Genomic DNA, 22820 nt, shown 5'->3' on the forward strand with positions numbered 1-22820 from the left:
TGATGATTTTGGGATCCTCCCTAACCTAGGGAGAGAACCAAGCAGATGCCTTGAAAACAAAGAGCACATCTTGCTGAACGATTCGGTGGTGGTCCCATTCTCTTAGGACCACCCCAAGCACAGTTATGGCCAAAAATACAATCCCGACCAAAGGCCCTGCAAAGCATTGTGGGTGGAGATTAGCAGTGTGCAGTGAATAATATAGTATCCAATATCAAAATAATTCTACAAAGAGCTGCAGTTCAACTAGTAATCACTAGGTGTCCCTCACGAGTCAAATGCAAAAGCATTGAAACCCTTTCATGAAGCTGCAGTTCCACTAGTCGTTACCAGGTGTCCCTCACGAGTCAAATGCAAAAGCATTGAAATTATTACAACAAGCTGCAGTTCCACTAGTCGTTACTAGGTGTCCCTCACAAGTCAAATGCAAAAGCATTGAAACCCTTTCATGAAGCTGCAGTTCCACTAGTCGTTACTAGGTGTCCCTCACGAGTCAAATGCAAAAGCATTGAAATTATTACAACAAGCTGCAGTTCCACTAGTCGTTACTAGGTGTCCCTCATGAGTCAAATGCAAAAGCATTTGACTTGAGGGACACCTAGCAATGACTAGTTGAACGGAGCATCTGAACCAATCAAACACTCACACCCAGTCAACTGATCTGGGTTAAATCCCAGGATGCTTGTTTCCGGTCCAGGGAAGGCATGGCTTGGCTTGGCAGTTCGGGCTTGACTGTTCCCATGAGGCACAGGGTCAGACTGATTTGCATATGGCCATGTCTGAACTGGGGTGGCAGAGTGGGCTAAAGAATGGTGATGGATTAAACCCAGATCTTTTGACTGGGGGTGAGTGTTTGATTTGCTCAAACGCTCCGTCCATTATCCCCTTTTGTATCCCTTTGATCTCAACAACCTGCACAGTGTCTAGCAGCAGTGCCTGGACTCTCCACACTGCACAGACACTCACTGCACGGTTTCCAGCAGCACTCCCCTGAACTCTAATGGGCGCGGGTCGCAGGCGGTATCCACACCGTGAGAGCGCTGTATGTACCCGTGAGTATAACATGCTGAGGTGCAGGTACAGCGCCTCAAAGCCGAACGGACCGGTCTGTGTTCAATAAAAGCACATGACAAATACAACTACCATAAATATGGAAATAGACACAAGAGTGCAGTCTACCCTGTCCTGCCGGTTTCACAAACATGCAAATACACCGGTAGTTGTAACTGAGCCAGCTGCAGTGCAGGGCTCTACGCCAGTGCCAGCGGCCCTGCAGGGCAGCCTCTGGCTGCAGTAGAAGCCCTTCACTTCACCAAGTGCCATGCACGCCTCTGCAGAGTAGTAATAGCGCTGTGAAGGCAGTGGCCGTGTGACATGCCACAACAATGGCCCCATGATAGCCGGCGCGAGGACCCATCTGCAGTGGCGCAGCGCAGGCATCACACTGCACATAGCTGTCCACGACAGGTCCGATGCTTGACTCGACACTGCACTAATCGCGCTGTGAGTGCAACAGGTGAAGTGCAGGCAGCTGCACTGCTCGGATGTCCATGTGCTCAGCCCCTGCACTGCACTATTGACCGGTGACAACAGCAGGCCCGAGGCCCACTTCTAAATGGACATCATACCTCCGTGACTACACCAGTCGTGTGGCAAGCCTCTACTCTGCACTCAGGGCTCTGTTATATATCAAGAGGTGTGGGGCAGGTATCGGCACGGACTGCCCCTGAATTAGGGAGACCAACTGGCATTGGTGCAAATTCAGGACGGTGAGTGTAAAAATTCAGGACAAAAATTTGGTGAAAAAACATACGTGTTACAGTCGTATCAGAGGAGGTCGCACAAAAGTATATAAGTAATTATAGACAACCAAAATAAGTTCATGTCAAAGTAAGTTTATATAAGGTTGAGACGATCATGCACTTCACAGTTTTTCAGTATGCACGCAGCTTTGCAAAGGACATCAGGTCTTTTCTGCAATCAAGGTTTGTGCAGCAGAAGGCACGCCACATGCTGTCACTGTAATAGGGCCCATTGTCATTCTATCTGTGACAATCGTCTGCAGTCTCAAAACGAGAATGGGCCAGTCTGCAGTTTTTGCGAGGTCCGGGAGGGGCTGCTGCAGGCAGCCTCAGTCTACAGATGAAAAGCTAAGAGTGAGAGTCCTGAGTGGAAACTTTTAAACTCACGGGGCCTCTCACAGGGGAACAGCTTACATTCCTGAAATTCCCCAATTTGATTTTAGTATGATGCCTGGAAGGCGTCCAAAATAACGGACAGCCCGTGAAATTTAAGGACGGTTGGACACCCTACCCTGAACGTCTCAGGTGATGGCAGAGACGTATTAGAGCATGGGTAATGTGGGCTCCGGCCCGGGGCCCCAGCCTTTCAGGGGCCCGATAGAGCCAGCTCTGTTCTGCAGACAAACTTGTCCTGATGACCTTGAATGATTCTTACACAGATTGTTTTAAATACTACTTTCCCTTGTCTTTTTTTTAATATGACAGAGAACTGTTGTGTTTATGTTTAATGAAACATTCATAAAAAAAGTTTCTTTTAGATCAAAACAGGACCTCACAAGTGAGAAATCGGAGGGAGTCACAAAGATTATTTGCAGTAATATAAATGAGCACCTGCTGCTGTGTTACAATATTGAAAACATGCCAGTGACCAGGCCAAAGAGAGCAAGAAAGAGCTGAAATTGGATAATAAATTCAAAGCTGTTCGGCACAGGGCCCTCCAAAAACCTTAAGATGTCCCTGGTGCGGGCGTGCTCTGCAGTGCTGTGACTGCCACCTGACAGCACCAGGAGAAGGCGAAGCCTCCGCACTGCACCAGGCGTCCTTTTACTGCACAGAGTACAGGGCAGGCCTCTACACTCTAGTTCAGAGCTTTCGAAACTGTGTGTCCCGACATAGTACTGTGTCGCCTGCAAATGGTGGGTGTGTCACAGGATGACACCGGTAATAAAGGGCACTTAGCACATAACTGCTGCTAATTAAGAGGCATTCCTTTGAAAGCTTTGTTCTCTTTATGCCTCATCTATTGCATAACATCTCCCAGTAAATAGTCATTTAAAGACCTGTGAAGTACTCGGGTGGGGCTGTGTGTGAGCCCAGAAAGCTGGGGTGAGGTGACAGAGGGTGACAGACAGAGGGTGACAGACAGAAGGAGACAGACAGAGGGAGGAAGACAGAGGGAGACAGAGAGGTAAACAGAGAGGGAGGAAGACAGAGGGAGGGAGACAGAGGGATGGAGACAGAGGGAGACAGTGAGGGAGACATAAGGCGACAGACTGAGGGAGACAGACAGAGGGAGGAGGGTGACAGAGGGAGGGAGACAGACAGAGGGAGGGCGACAGAGAAAAGGAGAGGGAGGGAGGGAGACAGACGGAGGGAGGCAGACAGAGGGAGATAGACAGAGGAAAGGAGACAGGGGGGAGGAGACAGAGGAAGGGAAAGACAGAGGAAAACTGTGGGAGACACAGAGAGAGGGAGACAGAGGGAGGGAGTCCAGGGTGGACAGAGGGAGGGAGAATGAGACAGAGGGAGACAGGCAGACAGAGGGAGGGAGACAGAGAGAGGGAGGAGGGTGACAGAGAGATGGAGACAGCGGGATGGAGACAGATAGAGGGAGACAGATAGAGGGAGATAGATGGAGTGAGACAGAGGGAGACAGAGGGAGGGAGACAGAGGGAGGGAGTCAGGGGGAGATGAAGTGAAAGAGAGTGAGATAGATAGAGGGAGGGAGACAGAGGGAGGGAGACAAAGGGAGGGAGTCAGGGGGAGACAGAGGGAAGGAGAGGGAGATAGATAGAGGGAGAGAGACAGACAGAGGGAGACAGAGGGAGGGAGACAGAGGGAGAGAGGGCGGCAGAGAGAGAGAGACAGAGAGAGAGGGAGACAGAGAGGGAGGGAGACAGAGAGAGAGGGAGACAGAGAGAGAGGGAGAAAGAGAGAGAGGGAGAAAGAGGGAGAGAGACAGAGGGAGAGAGACAGAGAGAGAACGACAGAAGACAGAGAGAGAACGACAGAAGGAGAGAGACAGAGGGAGACAGATAGAGGGAGACAGAGGGAGAGCAAGAGGGAGAGGTAGGGAAACAGAGGGAGGGAGACAGAGGGCCGGAAACAGAGGGAGACAGAGAGAGGAAGACAGAAGGCGATAGACAGAGGGAGGGAGACAGACAGAGGGAGGGAGACAGACAGAGGGAGGAGGGTGACAGAGGGAGCGAGAAAGATAGAGGGAGACAGAGGGAGGTAGACAGACAGAGGGAGGGAACAGAGAGAGATGGAGGGAGACAGAGGAGAGAGAGGGAGGAAGGGAGACAGAGAGAGGGAGAGAGGGAGACAGTTAGAGAGAGGGAGAGAGGGAGACAGACAGAGTGAGTGACACAGTGACACAGAGGGAGACAGAGAGAGACAGAGAGAGGGAGGGAGAGAGAGAGGACGAGAGAGAGAGAGAGGGAGAGAGAGAGAGAGAGAGAGAGGGAGGGAGACAGAGAGAGAGACAGAGACAGAGTGAGGGAGACAGAGAGAGGGAGGGAGAGATAGACATAGAGAGGGAGGGAGAGATAGACAGAGTGAGGGAGGGAGAGATAGAGAGAGGGAGGGAGAGATAGAGAGAGGGAGGGAGACAGAGAGAGAGAGAGAGAGAAAGATGTGTGTATGCCGGGTCTGGTCGCTCAGTGGATGAAGGCATCCGCTGTAGGGGCCTGTGTTCAACCTCATGGTCTTAAATTTGCTTGAAAATGCACCATTTGCCCACTTTTAGTTCAAAATTGTCTTCCGGGGGAAGAACCCCCCAAATCCCCCTTAAATGGTTCAGGCTCGCTTGCTATGCTCACTCGCTACACTGCCTTACTGTGTCCATCCATCCATCCATCATTGCATTTATATAGCGCACTACTTACCCAGAGGGTCTCAAGGCGCTGACTTACCCAGAGGGTCTCAAGGCGCTGAATGATGCATCTCCAAAAAGTGTGTCACCAACATGAAAAGTTTGGAAAGCTGTGCTCTAGTTAAAGCCCCGCATTAATTGCCCTATGACTGCAGTGAGCTGTATGGTCATAACTGCTCTACTGTGACGATCCTTGGACTGCACTGGTGCAGAGCACAACTTCTCACTGCACTAATAGCTCTATTGGTGTGTTCGCACGATGGGAACACATTGCACAGCTCACACTCCTGCAAACTGCTGGACAACCTGCGTATAAGCAGAGCCTGTAGCAACCCCGGGGTCGCACTGCTCACAGAGCGTGACCCCCATGCGCCCAGCCCGTGTCCCCTCACTCCTCTATCAAGAGGCAGGGACACGCTCGCCCCGTTTAATAGTTTGTCCTGCACAGAGACCCTCCTGCATCGCACGGAGAGACCCCCTCCTAATAAAAGGTGACCCCTAGGCGTGGAATGCAACCACACTGTGGGGCACTGATCGCTGTAACATGGCTGCTGTCGAGGGCTGGTGTGAGACCACACGGCTGCGTTCACTGGCACTGAGGGCACGGCGAGGACCGCATGACGTCACCTGCAGCAGGCACACCGGGCTGCCCAGGTCTGCATGCAAGAATGCCGTGTCCTCTAATGGCGCTGCCCGAAGGCAACAGGTGCCTCATACGTCTGAGTACCGAGCATAAAATAACATAACTAGGGCTCCCGGTTTTATGGTATTTATTTTTTTTAACAAATCTTCTGTACTTAGCCATCTTTTTTTTTACCATCTTATTGATATTTATCCATATTTATTTTGTGTTTTAAGAATAAATGGAGCTGTAAATAGTATATTTTCACGCTTTTTTTTTAACTCTTGGACGTGCACTCAAACATGGAGGTCTGACACATTTTAACAAATTAAGCAGCCACGTATAACAAAAAGACTTCACACACAGGTACTTATTAGCATGATACTACAAATATATGTTAACATTCTTTATTTAAGGAGATCTCATAATGTTTTTTAACTCCCCATGCTGTCTATCTGCTCAGCTGTTGCCTGGAATTCTTGAAAGACTGCATGGGGAATCTCTCACAAGAAGCCACATTTTCAGTATTTTCCACTTTTAAAAAATTAATCCTGACAGGAAACACATTGTTTCCTGCCTGTATTTATCTATAAAAATCAGTGAAAACATAAAACCGGCAGCCTTAATCCTAATGTACAATTATTAAATAGTATAACGTAGCATAACATACATAGCACAAAATACTATACCAAAAATTGTAAAATACCAAGCCAAAAAAAAATTACATAAAATTGTAAGATACCATACCATAGCATAATATAAAAAACAAACCATAAGATACTATAACCTCGGGCACCATTCTATACCATATCACAGCATACCATGGCAGTATCCTACTCTAACCTAATATAATGTAACACAACAAAAACAAAGCACAGCATTGGTTCCAGCTGCGCCTCCTCGCCCTATGCCCGTGACCCAGGCTGTGGTAGCAGCAGCACACACATGCACTGGTGCCCACGTGCCGGCCTGGAGTCACACCACATTCTTTGTACCAGACCCTCCCGCCCCCCATGTGTTGCCCCAACAGACTCCCTGTCCCAGTCTGTGACAGCACCACAGACTCGCTTGTTCGTGTCCTTGCCTGTTTCACATTACAGTAGTGGAGGAGTGTGGCTCACTGATTAGAGCGGCAGACCCTGATGCAGAGGTCTGGCCCGGGACCAGGGTTCAATTCCCGACGCGGCAGGGTCCTGAGCCCAAAAATGTCCACTGACTTGATAATTCTCGCCTCTGTGCCTACTCTAATCATGGGGTCCCACGCTGCAACTCTGGGCAATAGCTTGCTTAATCTCCACTATGGCGGCCTACCCACTGCGGGATGCCTGGCTTTCACCTTGGGGATGCCCAGTAAGGGTTATCTCACAGGGAAAAAGCCAGGACGGGTTCCCAAGGCAAGCGCCTTGATGCCTTCGGGTGATACGTGCGCTATATAAGTCGCAATACATTTACATTTACAACCCCCTGTGTGTGCATGCGTGTGTCAGCACAGACTCCCCGCAGCCCCTCACTGCCCACATATCCCACCCTGTGGAGAAGCCACAAAGTCCCTCTCTTGTGTGCTTGCCGTGACTAGTAGCAAAACACACATGTCCGAGCTGGTGGTAGTACTACCAATTAAGTGCCCATGTCCTAGCCTGTGGCAATGCCACTGACTATGTGCCCATGTCTATCCTAGCGTGTGGTAATGCCACACGCTATAGGGCCAGGTCCTACCTGTAGTAACACCACATGCTATGTTTCCATGTCCTAGCCTGTGGTAACTCCACACACTAAATGCCAATGTCCACCACGTGGTACAGCATCAAAGTCCCTCTCTGTGTCCTTGCTATGCCTGTAGTAGCATCACATGCCATGTGCAAATGTCCTAGCTGGCGGTAGTACTTCCTATTATGACCCATGTCCTAGCTGTGGTAACACCACATGCTATCTGCCCCTGTCCAGCATAGCCTGTGGTAACACCACACACAGGAAGCCATCTTCTCTCATTGACGCACACAGGTTCAGGATCATGTAGCATCAGCCGAGGTGGTGCCCTCTGCTGGTGCCCTCTGCTGGTGCCCTCTGCTGGTGCCCTCTGCCGGTGCCCTCTGCTCCTAAAGTAACGTCGATACTCGACAGCTTTCCTCATTTAGAGACACAGGACTCGATCACACTCTGGATGTCGATTCAACCACGTTCCCCTCTGGAGCCCTGTCCTGCCTCTGTGATCAAACAAACCCCAGATATTACTGGGGCAGCTCTCGACCCCTGTTCAGCACTATCCTTAATTTGGGTCTGTTTCCCCAAAATATGGAAACGGCATCCATTCTGCCTTTGCTCAACAAACAAAACCTTGACGTCCAGGGTTCCGAACAACTATAGAGCTATTTGCCGCCTCCCATTACCGGCAAAAATTATTGCGAAAGCCTCGAATTTCAACTCAGCCGGTTCTTGCAGACCAATAATATACTGGATCCGACACAATATGGATTCAGAGCTGAACACAGCACCGAGTTGGCCTTAATCAAATCCACAGAGGAGGTTAGAGAGGCCTTGGACCCGGGAGGCACCGCGATTTTGATCATGTTGGATCTCCCGGCGGCCTTCAATACGGTCCACCATAGGGTTCAGATGGACCGTTTATCAGAAAATGGGTTCAAGGCACGGCCTGGAACCTCCTGAAATCCTTCCGCACTGATAGATCGCAAACAGGGGACCTGGATAAGGTTAGGTCGAAACCCTTCTCCCTTCCTTGTGGGGTGCCTCAGGGGTCGTCCCTGAGCCCTACACTTTTTAATGTATAAGTGTCCCCGCTAGGAGCCCTGATAAGGTCATGTGCGTTCATCATATGCTGATGACACATAAATTGTATTGTCCCTTCAGCGTGGCCATGAAGCTGAAACTGGGAAAAAATGTCACAACTGCAAGAAAGCCATCTCGGGATGGATGGCGTCCAACTGCCTGAGACTTAACTCTGGAAAAACATAGGTTATTATTTTTGGTAATAACATGAACAGCTGGACACCTGACTGGTGGCCGAAGGAACTGGGAACACTCCCAGAACCGGCTGAGAAAGTGAAGAACCTGGGGGTCATTGTGGACAATAAACTCACTTTTGGAGATCAGATAAGTGGGGTTGTCTCTTCATGTTTCTTTCTCCTCAGAAATCTGAGGAACATAAAGTTCCTTCTTCCAGATGACAGCCTCAGGACAGTGGTTACAGCACTTATTATGTCACGATTAGACTGCTGTAATAGCTTCTACTTGAATATCCAAAAGAGACATAAGAATAGACTGCAAGTAGAACAAAACGCAGCAGCCAGGCTGCTGGGGGGGCACCTAGGTTTGACTCAGTCAAGATGGAACTAAGACATCTACACTGGCTCCCGGTGAAACACCGGGCCCAGTGTAAAGCCCTTTGCACAGTCTTCAAGGCACTAAAGGGAGGAGGTCCTGCCTACCTGAAACAACGGTTTCTATGGTACGTCCCCAAAGGAACCTTGCGCTCTCTGGCAGCAAAACAAGTGATTGTTCCCTTAGTCAAACAAGCGAGCTGGGGACGCGGGAGCTTCATTGCTTCCGCCGTAAAAGCCTGGAACAATCTACCATGCCACCTCAGAAATGCAACCGAGCTCCTCTCCTTCAGGCGAGAGCTGAAAACCTGGTGATTTACGTTATAGTGACTCACGCCACAGGAACCATTAGGCAGTGCTCTGCGCCAGGACACCATAGGGTAACAGCCGCGCTTTAGAAATGTTATTAACATAACAACACTATATGCTCATGTCCTAGTCTCTGGTAATGCCACAGACTACACACCCATGTCCTAGCCTGTAGTAGCACCACAAGCTAAGTGCCTGTGTCCTAGCCTGTGGTAGCACCACAAGCTAAGTGCCTGTGTCCTAGCCTGTGGTTGCGCCACTAGCTATGTATGTGCCCATGTCCTAGCCTGTGGTAATGCCACGTACTACGCACCAGTGTCAGCCTGTGGTAATGTCACAGACTAGTGCCCGTGCCCTAGGATCCACCACAGATTCACTGCTCATGTCCTAGCACATAATAGCATTTCAGTCTACCTGTAGTGCCACCAATTATGCGCTGCTCCTGTGCCTGTGTCTTATTTTATGGTAACTCTAAGCACACAAGTAGAAAGGGGGGTCAAACTACTGCACATCCTGAGACACACATCAACCACAAACCGGTGTGGCAGCTACACAAAGAATGACCGTGCTCCTGTATAGGAAATTAGCACAGTACAATTTGGACGCTACAAAATTCCTGTCCAGGTGCCTAGGGGAGTCCATCCTTATGAAACAGGGGGCCTCACAAACATATGTGTCATGCTTCATCATCAGCGACCTCTCCCCGCCCTGGTAGAACAGTGCCACCAGGCAGAATCGACCTCCTGTTGGGCTTGGACCAGGAGGGAGTTCTTCGATAAAAAGCAACTGGACAAAGGAGGGCTCCAGATCAGTGAATTCAAAAAACCTTGCAGCTCCCCGGTGTAACACCTTCATTAATTGGGGATGACAGGCATGTCTAAAAACTGAGGAGAGATGGTGTTTGAGGACAATGGCTTAAACCATCTCTCTGTTAGGCTAACATGTTTCTGACCAACTATGTAGCCCTAACGGGTCTGGGGCATTCTTCAGGGCCAGGGATCCCTAACTACCTTATGTCAGTCTCGTCGCCAATTTTGTTTCATACTAAAAAACAAAAGAAAAACCCATAAGAGTCCTACATGAGTTGAGGTGTAGGTCAACAAACCATAGATTATAGGAGAAACCAGCTTTTTGGTCAAGGAGGGGGACAATGTCCTTTATAGACACACATACTTCAAAGGGTACATAGTGTCTTGCCACCGAGGAGAGCCCGCTCCTTGCGGCTGGTACTAGCCATTCTTGTACAGCTACCGTATCTTTTTGTGGTTTTTATTTAATGGTAGAACCATGGATTATTTGCACATTTAATGTTATGTAGAAACATACAATAGTTTGATAGTAACACCACAGATTATCTTCTCAAGTTCTAGCCTGTGGTAACATGGCAGGTTATTTGATAATGTCTTGGCCTGTGACAATACCGCTGTTTTTTAAACCAATTTCCTACTTGTGGTAAATAACACCACAGATAATAATAATAATCCACATTTGTAAAGCGAGAACAATCACCCATAAGAGTCTCTAGGCACTGGGGGCCGTCAGGAAGATTAAGCAAGCTATTGCCCAGAGTCACATGGTGCTGGGCTAACCTGCCACCGGAGCCAGGTATCGAACCTTGATCACGAGATTCCAGCGTCAGTCGCCCTGACCGCAGCACCACACTTCAGATGATCTGTCCATGCCCTAGTCTGTGGTAACACTATAGATTATCTGCCATTGCCCTAGTCTGTAGTAACACCACAGATTATCTGTCCATGCCCTAGTCTGTGGTAACACTATAGATTCTCTGCCCATGCCCTAGTCTGCGGTAACACCACAGATTATCTGTCCATGCCCTAGTCTGTGGTAATACCACAGATTATCTGTCCATGCCCTAGTCTGTGGTAACACCAAGATTATCTGTCCATGCCCTAGTCTGCGGTAACACTATAGATTATCTGTCCATGACCTAGTCTGTGGTAACACTATAGATTATCTGTCCATGCCCCAGTCTGTGGTAACACTATAGATTATCTATCCATGCCCTAGTCTGTGGTAACACCAAGATTATCTTTCCATGCCCTAGTCTGTGGTAACACTATAGATTATCTGTCCATGCCCTAGTCTGTGGTAACACTATAGATTATCTGTCCATGCCCTAGTCTGTGGTAACACCACACATTATCTGTTAATGCCCTAGTCTGTAGTAACACCACAGATTATCTGTCCATGCCCTAGTCTGTGGTAACACTATAGATTCTCTGCCCATGCCCTAGTCTGTGGTAACACCACAGATTATCTGTTCATGCCCTAGTCTGTGGTAACACCACAGATTATCTGTCCATGCCCTAGTCTGTGGTAACACCAAGATTATCTGTCCATGCCCTAGTCTGCGGTAACACTATAGATTATCTGCCCATGCCCTAGTCTGTGATAACCCTATAGATTATCTGTCCATGCCCCAGTCTGTGGTAACACTATAGATTATCTGTCCATGCCCTAGTCTGTGGTAACACCACAGATTATCTGTCCATGCCCTAGTCTGTGGTAACACCAAGATTATCTGTCCATGCCCTAGTCTGCGGTAACACTATAGATTATCTGTCCATGCCCTAGTCTGTGGTAACACCACAGATTATCTGTCCATGCCCTAGTCTGTGGTAACACCACAGATTATCTGTCCATGCCCTGGTCTGTGGTAACACCAAGATTATCTGTCCATACCCTAGTCTGCGGTAACACTATAGATTATCTGTCCATGCCCTAGTCTGTGGTAACACCACAGATTATCTGTCCATGCCCTAGTCTGTGGTAACACCAAGATTATCTGTCCATGCCCTAGTCTGCGGTAACACTATAGATTATCTGTCCATGCCCTAGTCTGTGGTAACATTATAGATTATCTGTCCATGCCCCAGTCTGTGGTAACACTATAGATTATCTGTCCATGCCCTAGTCTGTGGTAACACCGAGATTATCTGTCCATGCCCTAGTCTGTGGTAACACTATAGATTATCTGTCCATGCCCTAGTCTGTGGTAACACCAAGATTATCTGTCCATGCCCTAGTCTGCGGTAACACTATAGATTATCTGTCCATGCCCTAGTCTGTGGTAACACTATAGATTATCTGTCCATGCCCCAGTCTGTGGTAACACTATAGATTATCTGTCCATGCCCTAGTCTGTGGTAACACCAAGATTATCTGTCCATGCCCTAGTCTGTGGTAACACCACAGATTATCTGTCCATGCCCTAGTCTGTGGTAACACCAAGATTATCTGTCCATGCCCTAGTCTGCGGTAACACTATAGATTATCTGTCCATGCCCTAGTCTGTGGTAACACTATAGATTATCTGTCCATTCCCCAGTCTGTGGTAACACTATAGATTATCTGTCCATGCCCTAGTCTGTGGTAACACCAAGATTATCTGTCCATGCCCTAGTCTGTGGTAACACTATAGATTATCTGTCCATGCCCTAGTCTGTGGTAACACTATAGATTATCTGTCCATGCCCTAGTCTGTGGTAACACCACACATTATCTGTTAATGCCCTAGTCTGTAGTAACACCACAGATTATCTGTCCATGCCCTAGTCGGTGGTAACACTATAGATTTTCTGCCCATGCCCTAGTCTGTGGTAACAACACAGATTATCTGTCCATGCCCTAGTCTGTGGTAACACCACAGATTATCTGTCCATGCCCTAGTCTGTGGTAACACCAAGATTATCTGTCCATGCCCTAGTCTACGGTAACACTATAGATTATCTGTCCATGCCCTAGTCTGTGGTAACACTATAGATTATCTGTCCATGCAGCAGTCTGTGGTAACACTATAGATTATCTGTCCATGCCCTAGTCTGTGGTAACACCAAGATTATCTGTCCATGCCCTAGTCTGTGGTAACACTATAGATTATCTGCCCATGCCCTAGTCTTTGGTAACACTATAGATTATCTGTCCATGCCCCAGTCTGTGGTAACACTATAGATTATCTGTCCATGCCCTAGTCTGTGGTAACACCACAGATTATCTGTCCATGCCCTAGTCTGTGGTACCACCAAGATTATCTGTCCATGCCCTAGTCTGTGGTAACACTATAGATTATCTGTCCATGCCCTAGTCTGCGGTGACACTATAGATTATCTGTCCATGCCCCAGTCTGTGGTAACACTATAGATTATCTGTCCATGCCTTAGTCTGTGGTAAGACCACAGATTACCTGTCCATGCCCTTGTCTGTAGTAACACCACAGATTATCTGTCCATGCCCTTGTCTGTAGTAACACCACAGATTATCTGTCCTTGCCCTAGTCTGTGGTAACACCAAAGATTATATGTCCATGCCCTAGTCTGTGGTAACACTATAGATTATCTGTCCATGCCCTAGTCTGTGGTAACACTATAGATTATCTGTCCATGCCCTAGTCTGTGGTAACACCACAGATTATCTACCCATGCCCTAGTCTGTGGTAACACTATAGATTATCTGTCCATGCCCTAGTCTGTGGTAACACTATAGATTATCTGTCCATGCCCTAGTCTGTGGTAACACTATAGATGATCTGTCCATGCCCTAGTCTGCGGTAACACTATAGATTATCTGTCCATGCCCTAGTCTGCGGTAACACTATAGATTATCTGTCCATGCCCTAGTCTGTGGTAACACCACAGATTATCTGTCCATGCCCTAGTCTGTGGTAACACCGCCGATTATCTGTCCATGCCCTAGTCTGTGGTAACGCATGTGGTAACACCACAGGTTATCTGTCCATGCCCGAGTCTGTGGTAACATCACAGATTATCTGTCCTTGCCCTAGTCTGTGGTAACACTATAGATTATGTGTCCATACCCTAGTCTGTGGTAACACCACAGATTATCTGTCCATGCCCTATTCTGTGGTAACACCACAGATTATCTGTCCATGCCCTAGTCTGTGGTAACACCACAGATTATCTGCCCATGCCCTAGTCTGTGGTAACACCACGGATTATCTGTCCATGTCCTAGTCTGTGGTAACACTATAGATTATCTGTCCATGCCCTAGTCTGTGTTAACACTATAGATTATCTGTCCATGCCCTAGTCTGTGGTAACGCATGTGGTAACACCACAGGTTATCTGTCCATGCCCGAGTCTGTGGTAACATCACCGATTATCTGTCCTTGCCCTAGTCTGTGGTAACACTATAGATTATGTGTCCATACCCTAGTCTGTGGTAACACCACAGATTATCTGTCCATGCCCTATTCTGTGGTAACACCACAGATTATCTGTCCATGCCCTAGTCTGTGGTAACACCACAGATTATCTGTCCATTCCCTAGTCTGTGGTAACACCACGGATTATCTGTCCATGTCCTAGTCTGTGGTAACACTATAGATTATCTGTCCATGCCCTAGTCTGTGGTAACACTATAGATTATCTGTCCATGCCCTAGTCTGTGGTAACACTATAGATTATCTGTCCATGCCCTAGTCTGTGGTAACACTATAGATTATCTGTCCATGCCCCAGTCTGTGGTAACACTATAGATTATCTGACCATGCCCTAGTCTGTGGTAACACCAAGATTATCTGTCCATGCCCTAGTCTGTGGTAACACTATAGATTATCTGTCCATGCCCTAGTCTGTGGTAACACTATAGATTATCTGTCCATGCCCCAGTCTGTGGTAACACTATAGATTATCTGTCCATGCCTTAGTCTGTGGTAAGACCACAGATTACCTGTCCATGCCCTAGTCTGTAGTAACACCACAGATTATCTGTCCATGCCCTAGTCTGTGGTAACACCATAGGTTATCTGTCCATGCCCTAGTCTGCCGTAACACTATAGATTATCTGTCCATGCCTTAGTCTGTGGTAATACCACAGATTATCTGTCCATGCCCTAGTCTGTAGTAACACCACAGATTATCTGTCCATGCCCTAGTCTGTGGTAACACTATAGATTATCTGTCCATGCCCTAGTCTGTGGTAACACTATAGATTATCTGTCCATGCCCTAGTCTGTGGTAGCACCACAGATTATCTGTCCATGCCCTAGTCTGTGGTAACACTATAGATTATCTGTCCATGCCCTAGTCTGTGGTAACACCACAGATTATCTGTCCATGCCCTAGTCTGTGGTAACACCACAGATTATCTGTCCATGCCCTAGTCTGTAGTAACACCACAGATTATCTGTCCATGCCCTAGTCTGTGGTAACACTATAGATTATCTGTCCATGCCCTAGTCTGTGGTAACACTATAGATTATCTGTCCATGCCCTAGTCTGTGGTAGCACCACAGATTATCTGTCCATGCCCTAGTCTGTGGTAACACTATAGATTATCTGTCCATGCCCTAGTCTGTGGTAACACTATAGATTATCTGTCCATGCCCTAGTCTGTGGTAACACCACAGATTATCTGTCCATGCCCTAGTCTGTGGTAACACCACAGATTATCTGTCCATGCCCTAGTCTGTGGTAACACTATAGATTATCTGTCCATGCCCTAGTCTGTGGTAACACCACAGATTATCTGTCCATGCCCTAGTCTGTGGTAACACCACAGATTATCTGTTCATGCCCTAGTCTGTGGTAACACCACAGATTATCTGCCCATGCCCTAGTCTGTGGTAAGACTATAGATTATCTGTCCATGCCCTAGTCTGTGGTAACACCACAGATTATCTGTCCATGCCCTAGTGTGTGGTAACACTATAGATTATCTGTCCATGCCCTAGTCTGTGGTAACACCACAGATTATCTGTCCATGCCCTAGTCTGTGGTAACACCACAGATTATCTGTCCATGCCCTAGACTGTGTTAACACCACAGATTATCTGCCCATGCCCAAGTCTGTGGTAACACTATAGATTATCTGTCCATGCCCTAGTCTGTGATAACACTATAGATTATCTGCCCATGCCCTAGGCAATGTAACTAACACCACAGATTCTCGGCTCATGAATTAACCCGCAGTAACTGTAACTAGGTCTGGGCAAACTTTTCAATACGCTTGTACAATCGGCTTCATTTTTGTGATTTTGCACTGAAAAAATCTACGCAATATTACCGAGAATACACCATCATTCCACATTGAGTAAAGTCAGGGAGAAATTATAACATGAGATGTACCGTTCGAGTAATTTTTTAACTCGAAACTACGAATTTGAACACGAACGGCAGTGTTTTGAATGTGAGGGGCAATCCCTTTATGGTGGTCAACAAACATTTCAGCTAGATTTTTTTTACCCGAGCAGAACGCGTGAGCAATTCTTAAACACGAAACTGCAAATCCAAATGTGAACGACAGTGCTTTGAATACGAGCAACCGGAAAGCACCTGGAAATTACATTTTCGAATTCTGCTTTTATCAGAACTGACTGTTAGGGTAATTTTTTGACTGCGAGATGCAGTTTGCGTAATTTCACATAATTGTTTTTTAAATGCCTGGAATTATGCTAATTGAAATTATTCCCAGCCCTAACAGTACCACCGCCCCCCGCTCATGTCCCCACCTGGGTGTACAGGGGTAGAACCAGTGTGTGACAGGGGATAAATCCCCCCAGATTTTGGAGTGAGGAGGGGGATGCAGGGGTCAAAATACCCTTCCCCTCCAGGTTTAGAGGTTGACACTGAGGATTAAACAGTGGCAACCCCACCATGTTTCTGGATGGTGCACACCCCTGCACTGTAACTTCAAGAGCAGACTCTCTGGGGGAGAGAGAGAGAGAGGGAGGGAGGGGGGGGCAGGAGGGGGGTGGGGGTTGTGATCACTGAGGTGTGCAGCAGCTCCCAAAATAGTTCTGTCTGTCGAGCCAGGGAAGCTTGCAGGCGTGTTCTGTGAGTCTGGCTGACCTTCAGGGCCTGTGGAAAGCTTCCAACCCGAAAAGCAAACCTTTCATCTCATGACTGCGCAAACCTGCCCGTTTAGTGTCAGTTTGATTTATGGCGTGATAAGTGTATTTACTGAACAGCTTGGGCTAACATTATTTAAATAACTGAATATAGAACATTGATCTTTAGTGTTAAGTGGACGAGAAAAAGATGTAACCACACCGTCTCTGAACTACACAATGTGCAGCCCTGGACTCAAATCCCAGCTTCCCCGTTTGACCAAATTGTGTGATCCGTGGCACATCGCTTCACTTCACTGTGATCATTTCTATACCTGTCTAGTTGGAGGGCACCCGCAGTAATTCAAGGCTCTACTAAAACCTCACTTATACATGTGCAGTCAAATTGAATCTTGCTTCACATTCGATAGCAATGCAGGCTAAATGAAAAGAGCACGCGACGAGCTGGCACGGTCTGGGTAGCTCCTGGCACCTTTGTCCCGCCATGGGGGCATTCTTGAGTGGTTAATGTTTGAAACATATTACTTTCCCTAAAATTCACTCTCTCCAGTGATGCTGTCAATGCACTGGGAAATGTTGAAAGTCGTTATCATATTTTTTCATGAACATTTTGTAATATTTACATCTTTTGAGAGTTCGGCTCCTGCTTTGGCGCGTATAAGCAAGCGATAGACAGCAGGGTCTTTAGCTTAAGAAATTCTGTTAGCATCAAATTGTGGCGATCAAAGACAACGTTTATTGTCTTTAATACTCTCGGGGAAAAGGTGTTTTTATTTTCATGGGATTCTATCTGTGATTTCATGATGTTAGTATTTTAATGAAGTGACTGTGATTTTTAGATCCAAGGCGGTGACCGGTCGTGGAATGATTTTATGAAGTTTTGTGATAATAAATTGTATAATTATCTTGAAATACTTTTGTTTTTTGTGCCAGTACTTGGGTTGTTCAGAAAGGTAGACTTGGGTTGTGCGAAACAAGTGGTGTATTTGAGCGTGGTGAGTAAGAGAGAGAGAAGTGACTGACATCTAAGGATGTATGTCTCTCAGAGGACATCATCTGATAATAGTTCTACCCAAGGCTCCTGTGTGCCCTCGCCTCTGTGTGTACCAGGCCCTGGTTCTACCCAAGGCTGCCTGTGTGCCCTCACCTGTGTGTACCAGGCCCTTGTTCTACCCAAGGCTGCCCGTGTGCCCTCGCCTCTGTGTGTACCAGGCCCTGGTTCTACCCAAGGCTCCTGTGTGCCCTCGCCTCTGTGTGTACCAGGCCCTGGTTCTACCCAAGGATGCCCGTGTGCCCTCGCCTCTGTGTGTGCCAGGCCCTGGTTCTACCCAAGGCTCCCGTGTGCCCTCGCCTCTGTGTGTACCAGGCCCTGGTTCTACCCAAGGCTGCCTGTGTGCCCTCACCTGTGTGTACCAGGCCCTGGTTCTACCCAAGGCTCCCGTGTGCCCTCGCCTCTGTGTGTGCCAGGCCCTGGTTCTACCCAAGGCTGCCCGTGTGCCCTCGCTCTGTGTGTGCCAGGAGCTGGTTCTACCCAAGGCTCCCGTGTGCCCTCGCCTCTGCGTGTACCAGGCCCTGGTTCTACCCAAGGCTCCCGTGTGCCCTCGCCTCTGCGAGTACCAGGCCCTGGTTCTACCCAAGGCTCCCGTGTGCCCTCGCCTCTGCGAGTACCAGGCCCTGGTTCTACCCAAGGCTCCCGTGTGCCCTCGCCTCTGTCTGTGCCAGGCCCTGGTTCTACCCAAGGCTGCCCGTGTGCCCTCGCTCTGTGTGTGCCAGGCGCTGGTTCTACCCAAGGCTCCTGTGTGCCCTCGCCTCTGTGTGTGCCAGGCCCTGGTTCTACCCAAGGCTGCCCGTGTGCCCTCGCTCTGTGTGTGCCAGGCGCTGGTTCTACCCAAGGCTCCTGTGTGCCCTCGCTCTGTGTGTGCCAGGCCCTGGTTCTACCCAAGGCTGCCTGTGTGCCCTCACCTGTGTGTACCAGGCCTTGGTTCAACCCAAGGATGCCCGTGTGCCCTCGCTCTGTGTGTACCAGTCCCTGGTTCTACCCAAGGCTCCTGTGTGCCCTCGCCTCTGTGTGTACCAGGCCCTGGTTCTACCCAAGGCTCCCGTGTGCCCTCGCTCTTTGTGTACCAGGCCCTGGTTCTACCCAAGGATGCCTGTGTGCCCTCACCTGTGTGTACCAGGCCCTGGTTCTACCCAAGGCTCCTGTGTGCCCTCGCCTCTGTGTGTCCCTGGCCCTGGTTCTACCCAAAGCTGCCTGTGTGCCCTCACCTCTGTATGTACCAGGCCCTGGTTCTACCCAAGGCTGCCCGTGTGCCCTCGCCTCTGTGAGTACCAGGCCCTGGTTCTACCCAAGGATGCCTGTGTGCCCTCACCTGTGTGTACCAGGCCCTGGTTCTACCCAAGGCTCCCGTGTGCCCTCGCCCCTGTGTGTCCCTGGCCCTGGTTCTACCCAAAGCTGCCTGTGTGCCCTCACCTCTGTATGTACCAGGCCCTGGTTCTACCCAAGGCTGCCCGTGTGCCCTCGCCTCTGTGAGTACCAGGCCATGGTTCTACCCAAGGCTGCCCGTGTGCCCTCACCTCTGTATGTACCAGGCCCTGGTTCTACACAAGGCTCCCGTGTGCCCTCGCCTCTGTGTGCCAGGCCATGGTTCTACCCAAGGCTGCCCGTGTGCCCTCACCTCTGTGTGTGCCAGGCCCTGGTTCTACCCAAGGCTCCCGTGCGTCCTCGCCTCTGTGTGTGCCAGGCCCTGGTTCTACCCAAGGCTGCCTGTGTGCCCTCACCTGTGTGTACCAGGCCCTGGTTCTACCCAAGGCTCGCCCCTGTGTGTGCCAGGCCCTGGTTCTACCCAAGGCTGCCTGTGTGCCCTCACCTGTGTGTACCAGGCCCTGGTTCTACCCAAGGCTCGCCCCTGTGTGTGCCAGGCCCTGGTTCTACACAAGGCTGCCTGTGTGCCCTCACCTGTGTGTACCAGGCCCTGGTTCTACCCAAGGCTGCCTGTGTGCCCTCGCCTTTGTGTGTACCAGGCCCTGGTTCTACCCAAGGCTCCCGTGTGCCCTCACCTCTGTGTGTGCCAGGCCCTGGTTCTACCCAAGGCTGCCTGTGTGCCCTCGCCTCTGTGTGTGCCAGGCCCTGGTTCTACCCAAGGCTGCCCGTGTGCCCTCTTCTCTGTGTATGCCAGGCTGCGCTGTGAGAGGCCAGGGCTGGCACCCTCGCCTGCAGGGCTGGGCACGGTGCAGCGACAGTGTTTCCAGATGAGCGTCCCCCCTGCCTGCCCCCTCTGCGCCGCTCTCATCCGTGCCACTACATTCCTTCTGCTCTACTTCCCCCACACACCACCCTCACACCCCTCGCCGCTCCCCAGCCCCTCACCTTCGCTGCACGCTCCGGGGTGGGCGGGTCCTCCTCCCCTCCTGCTGACCCCCCTCGGGCCGAGTCGGGGCGCACTCTGTCCTCAGTCCCGCGGTAGTGTCGGTGCCACAGACCACCGTCGGCGCTCACCGAAGACCCCCGAAGTGGCGCTGTCTCCCCTCCTAGCCCCGTCGAGGGGTCCCCTCTGCCCCAGGGCCTGCTCCTCGCTGTGCAGCCCTGAGAGCCCCCTTGGGGTTCTTGTACCTGACACCCACTGGGCCCAGGCTCCCTGGCACTGTTCGTCTCCTCGGTTCCCAGTGCCTTGTGAACGCCAAAGACCCCGAGGCGCTATGTTTCGGCAGTTTTCCAATGCGGCTCTCCTCATCGACCCCCTGGCACTCTTCGTATCGTCGGCCCCGGTGCCCTGTGAATGCCAGAGCCCCCTGGCGCGGCTCTCTCCTTACCCGCCCCCCGGCACTACCAGTGTTCTCAGTCCATAGCGCCCCGAGACGGCCACAGACCAATTGGCGCTGTCTCCAGTGACTCTCTTTCTTCCGACCCCTGGCACTGTGGCCTCCTCGGTGCCTTGTGAAGGGCACAGACCCCCCAGGCGCGGCTGGTCTCCGCAGGCCCCGATGCCCGTCTCCTTATCCACCTCCTGGTACTGTTGGCGCGCTCAGTTCCTCGTGCCCTGTGATGGGCACAGGCACCTGGCACGGCTTGTCTTCCTGCAGACCCGCTTGGCAGTCCTCTCAGCCCCCCGGTGCCACCCGAACAGTCCCCGATCTCCAAGCGGCATCCTACCCCCGGCCGAGGACGCGGTCTGTGCCAGGCGCGCAGTCTGGGCACCAGTCGGGCACCCTACCGCTGCGCGGCGCAGTGCAGCTCTGCCGCCCTGGGCATGCCAGGCGCGGGCTTCGTCAGGCTTCCAGGAACGTGCCCTGCGGACCAGCTCCTGCCGGGGGCACCTGCGGGTCTGTAGAGGAGGGCGGCGACGTGGACAGGTGCTGCAGCGGGTCTGTGAGGGCGCAGACCACCTGCTGCGGGTCTGTGGAGGAGGGTGGTGGAGCTGGCAGGCGGCTGCAGCGGGTCTGTGAGGGCAGAGGGGCCGAGGGGGCACAAGCCACCTGCTGCGGGTCTGTGGATCCGGGCGGTGGTGCTGGCAGGCGGCTGCTGCAGTTCTGGAACGGCATAGAGGGAGCAGGAGGGCTGGTGGTCTGTGAGGGCAGAGAGGCTGGCACTGCCAGGAGCCTGGCTGGTGGATGAGCGAGCAGCAGTCAGCGGACAGCTGAGCCTGGCTGCTGGAGCGGGGGGCGGGCGGCTGTCACTCTGAAGGGGCCGAGATGACGCCTCTTAAAGGGGTGCAGCCCTCGGAGGCGGCGGCAGGCCCCCCCACACACACCGCCGCAGCCCGAGCGCTGCGCAGGAGAGAGAGAGAGAGAGAGGGGCGCTGAGCTGTGCCTTCTGCACGTGCTCCTGGCACACACACAAAAACACAGACACACACAAACATTATCATGCAGAATCACACGACTGCAGTCACCTCACCACCCCCCACCACACAGAAACACAACCATTCTCAGGCAGAATCACACCACCACAGTCACACACACACACAGAAACACAGACACACACAAACATTATCATGCAGAATCACACGACTGCAGTCACCTCACCACCCCCCACCACACAGAAACACAACCATTCTCAGGCAGAATCACACCATCACAGTCACACACACACACAGAAACACAGACACACACAAACATTATCATGCAGAATCACACGACTGCAGTCACCTCACCACCCCCACCACACAGAAACACAACCATTCTCAGGCAGAATCACACCACCACAGTCACACACACAGAAACACAGCCATACACACATATTCTCAAGCAGAAACAAACACACACACACATACATACACGCACATACATTCCCAGGCCAGGCAGAATCAGACGACCACAGTCTCACACTCACGCACATACACACAAAGAAACACAACCATTCTCAGGCACCATCACACGACCACAGTCACACAAATACACACACACACACAGAAACACAACCATTCTCAGGCAGAATAAGATGACCACAGACAAGCACATACACAGAAACACATTCATTTGCAGGCAGAATCAGATACACACAGTCACACACAAACACAAACACCCGCGTGCACACACACATACACACACACAAACACAACCATTCTCAGGCAGAATCACACAACCACAGTCACACACATACACATACACATGCACACAAAAAAAATAATACACACACAGAAATACAGACAAACCCAAAGGCTCTCAGGCAAAATCACACTGCCTCAATTAAACACACATACACACAAACATTCTCAGCAGAATAACAAAGCCACAGTCTCACAAAGATGCATGTGCACACACTCACAAACATAATCAAACAGAAGCACATGATCAAATACACACACATACACAAACAAACAAACAATGGTGG

General features: G+C 50.3%; 1 protein-coding gene across 1 annotated transcript in view; it reads right to left on the reverse strand.

Annotated features, from left to right (window-relative positions):
• The window catches only part of FNDC4 (fibronectin type III domain containing 4), a 550876-nt gene extending 529203 nt beyond the window's left edge, over positions 1–21673 (reverse strand). The window contains exon 1 of the mRNA XM_086928174.1: positions 20358–21673. The gene's annotated coding sequence lies outside the window, so the exon portion shown is untranslated. The remainder of the gene's footprint in view (positions 1–20357) is intronic.
• Positions 21674–22820: the final 1147 nt, after the last annotated feature.

Source organism: Lissotriton vulgaris, chromosome 6 (genome assembly GCF_964263255.1).
Source record: "Lissotriton vulgaris chromosome 6, aLisVul1.2, whole genome shotgun sequence".
Taxonomy (NCBI): domain Eukaryota; kingdom Metazoa; phylum Chordata; class Amphibia; order Caudata; family Salamandridae; genus Lissotriton; species Lissotriton vulgaris.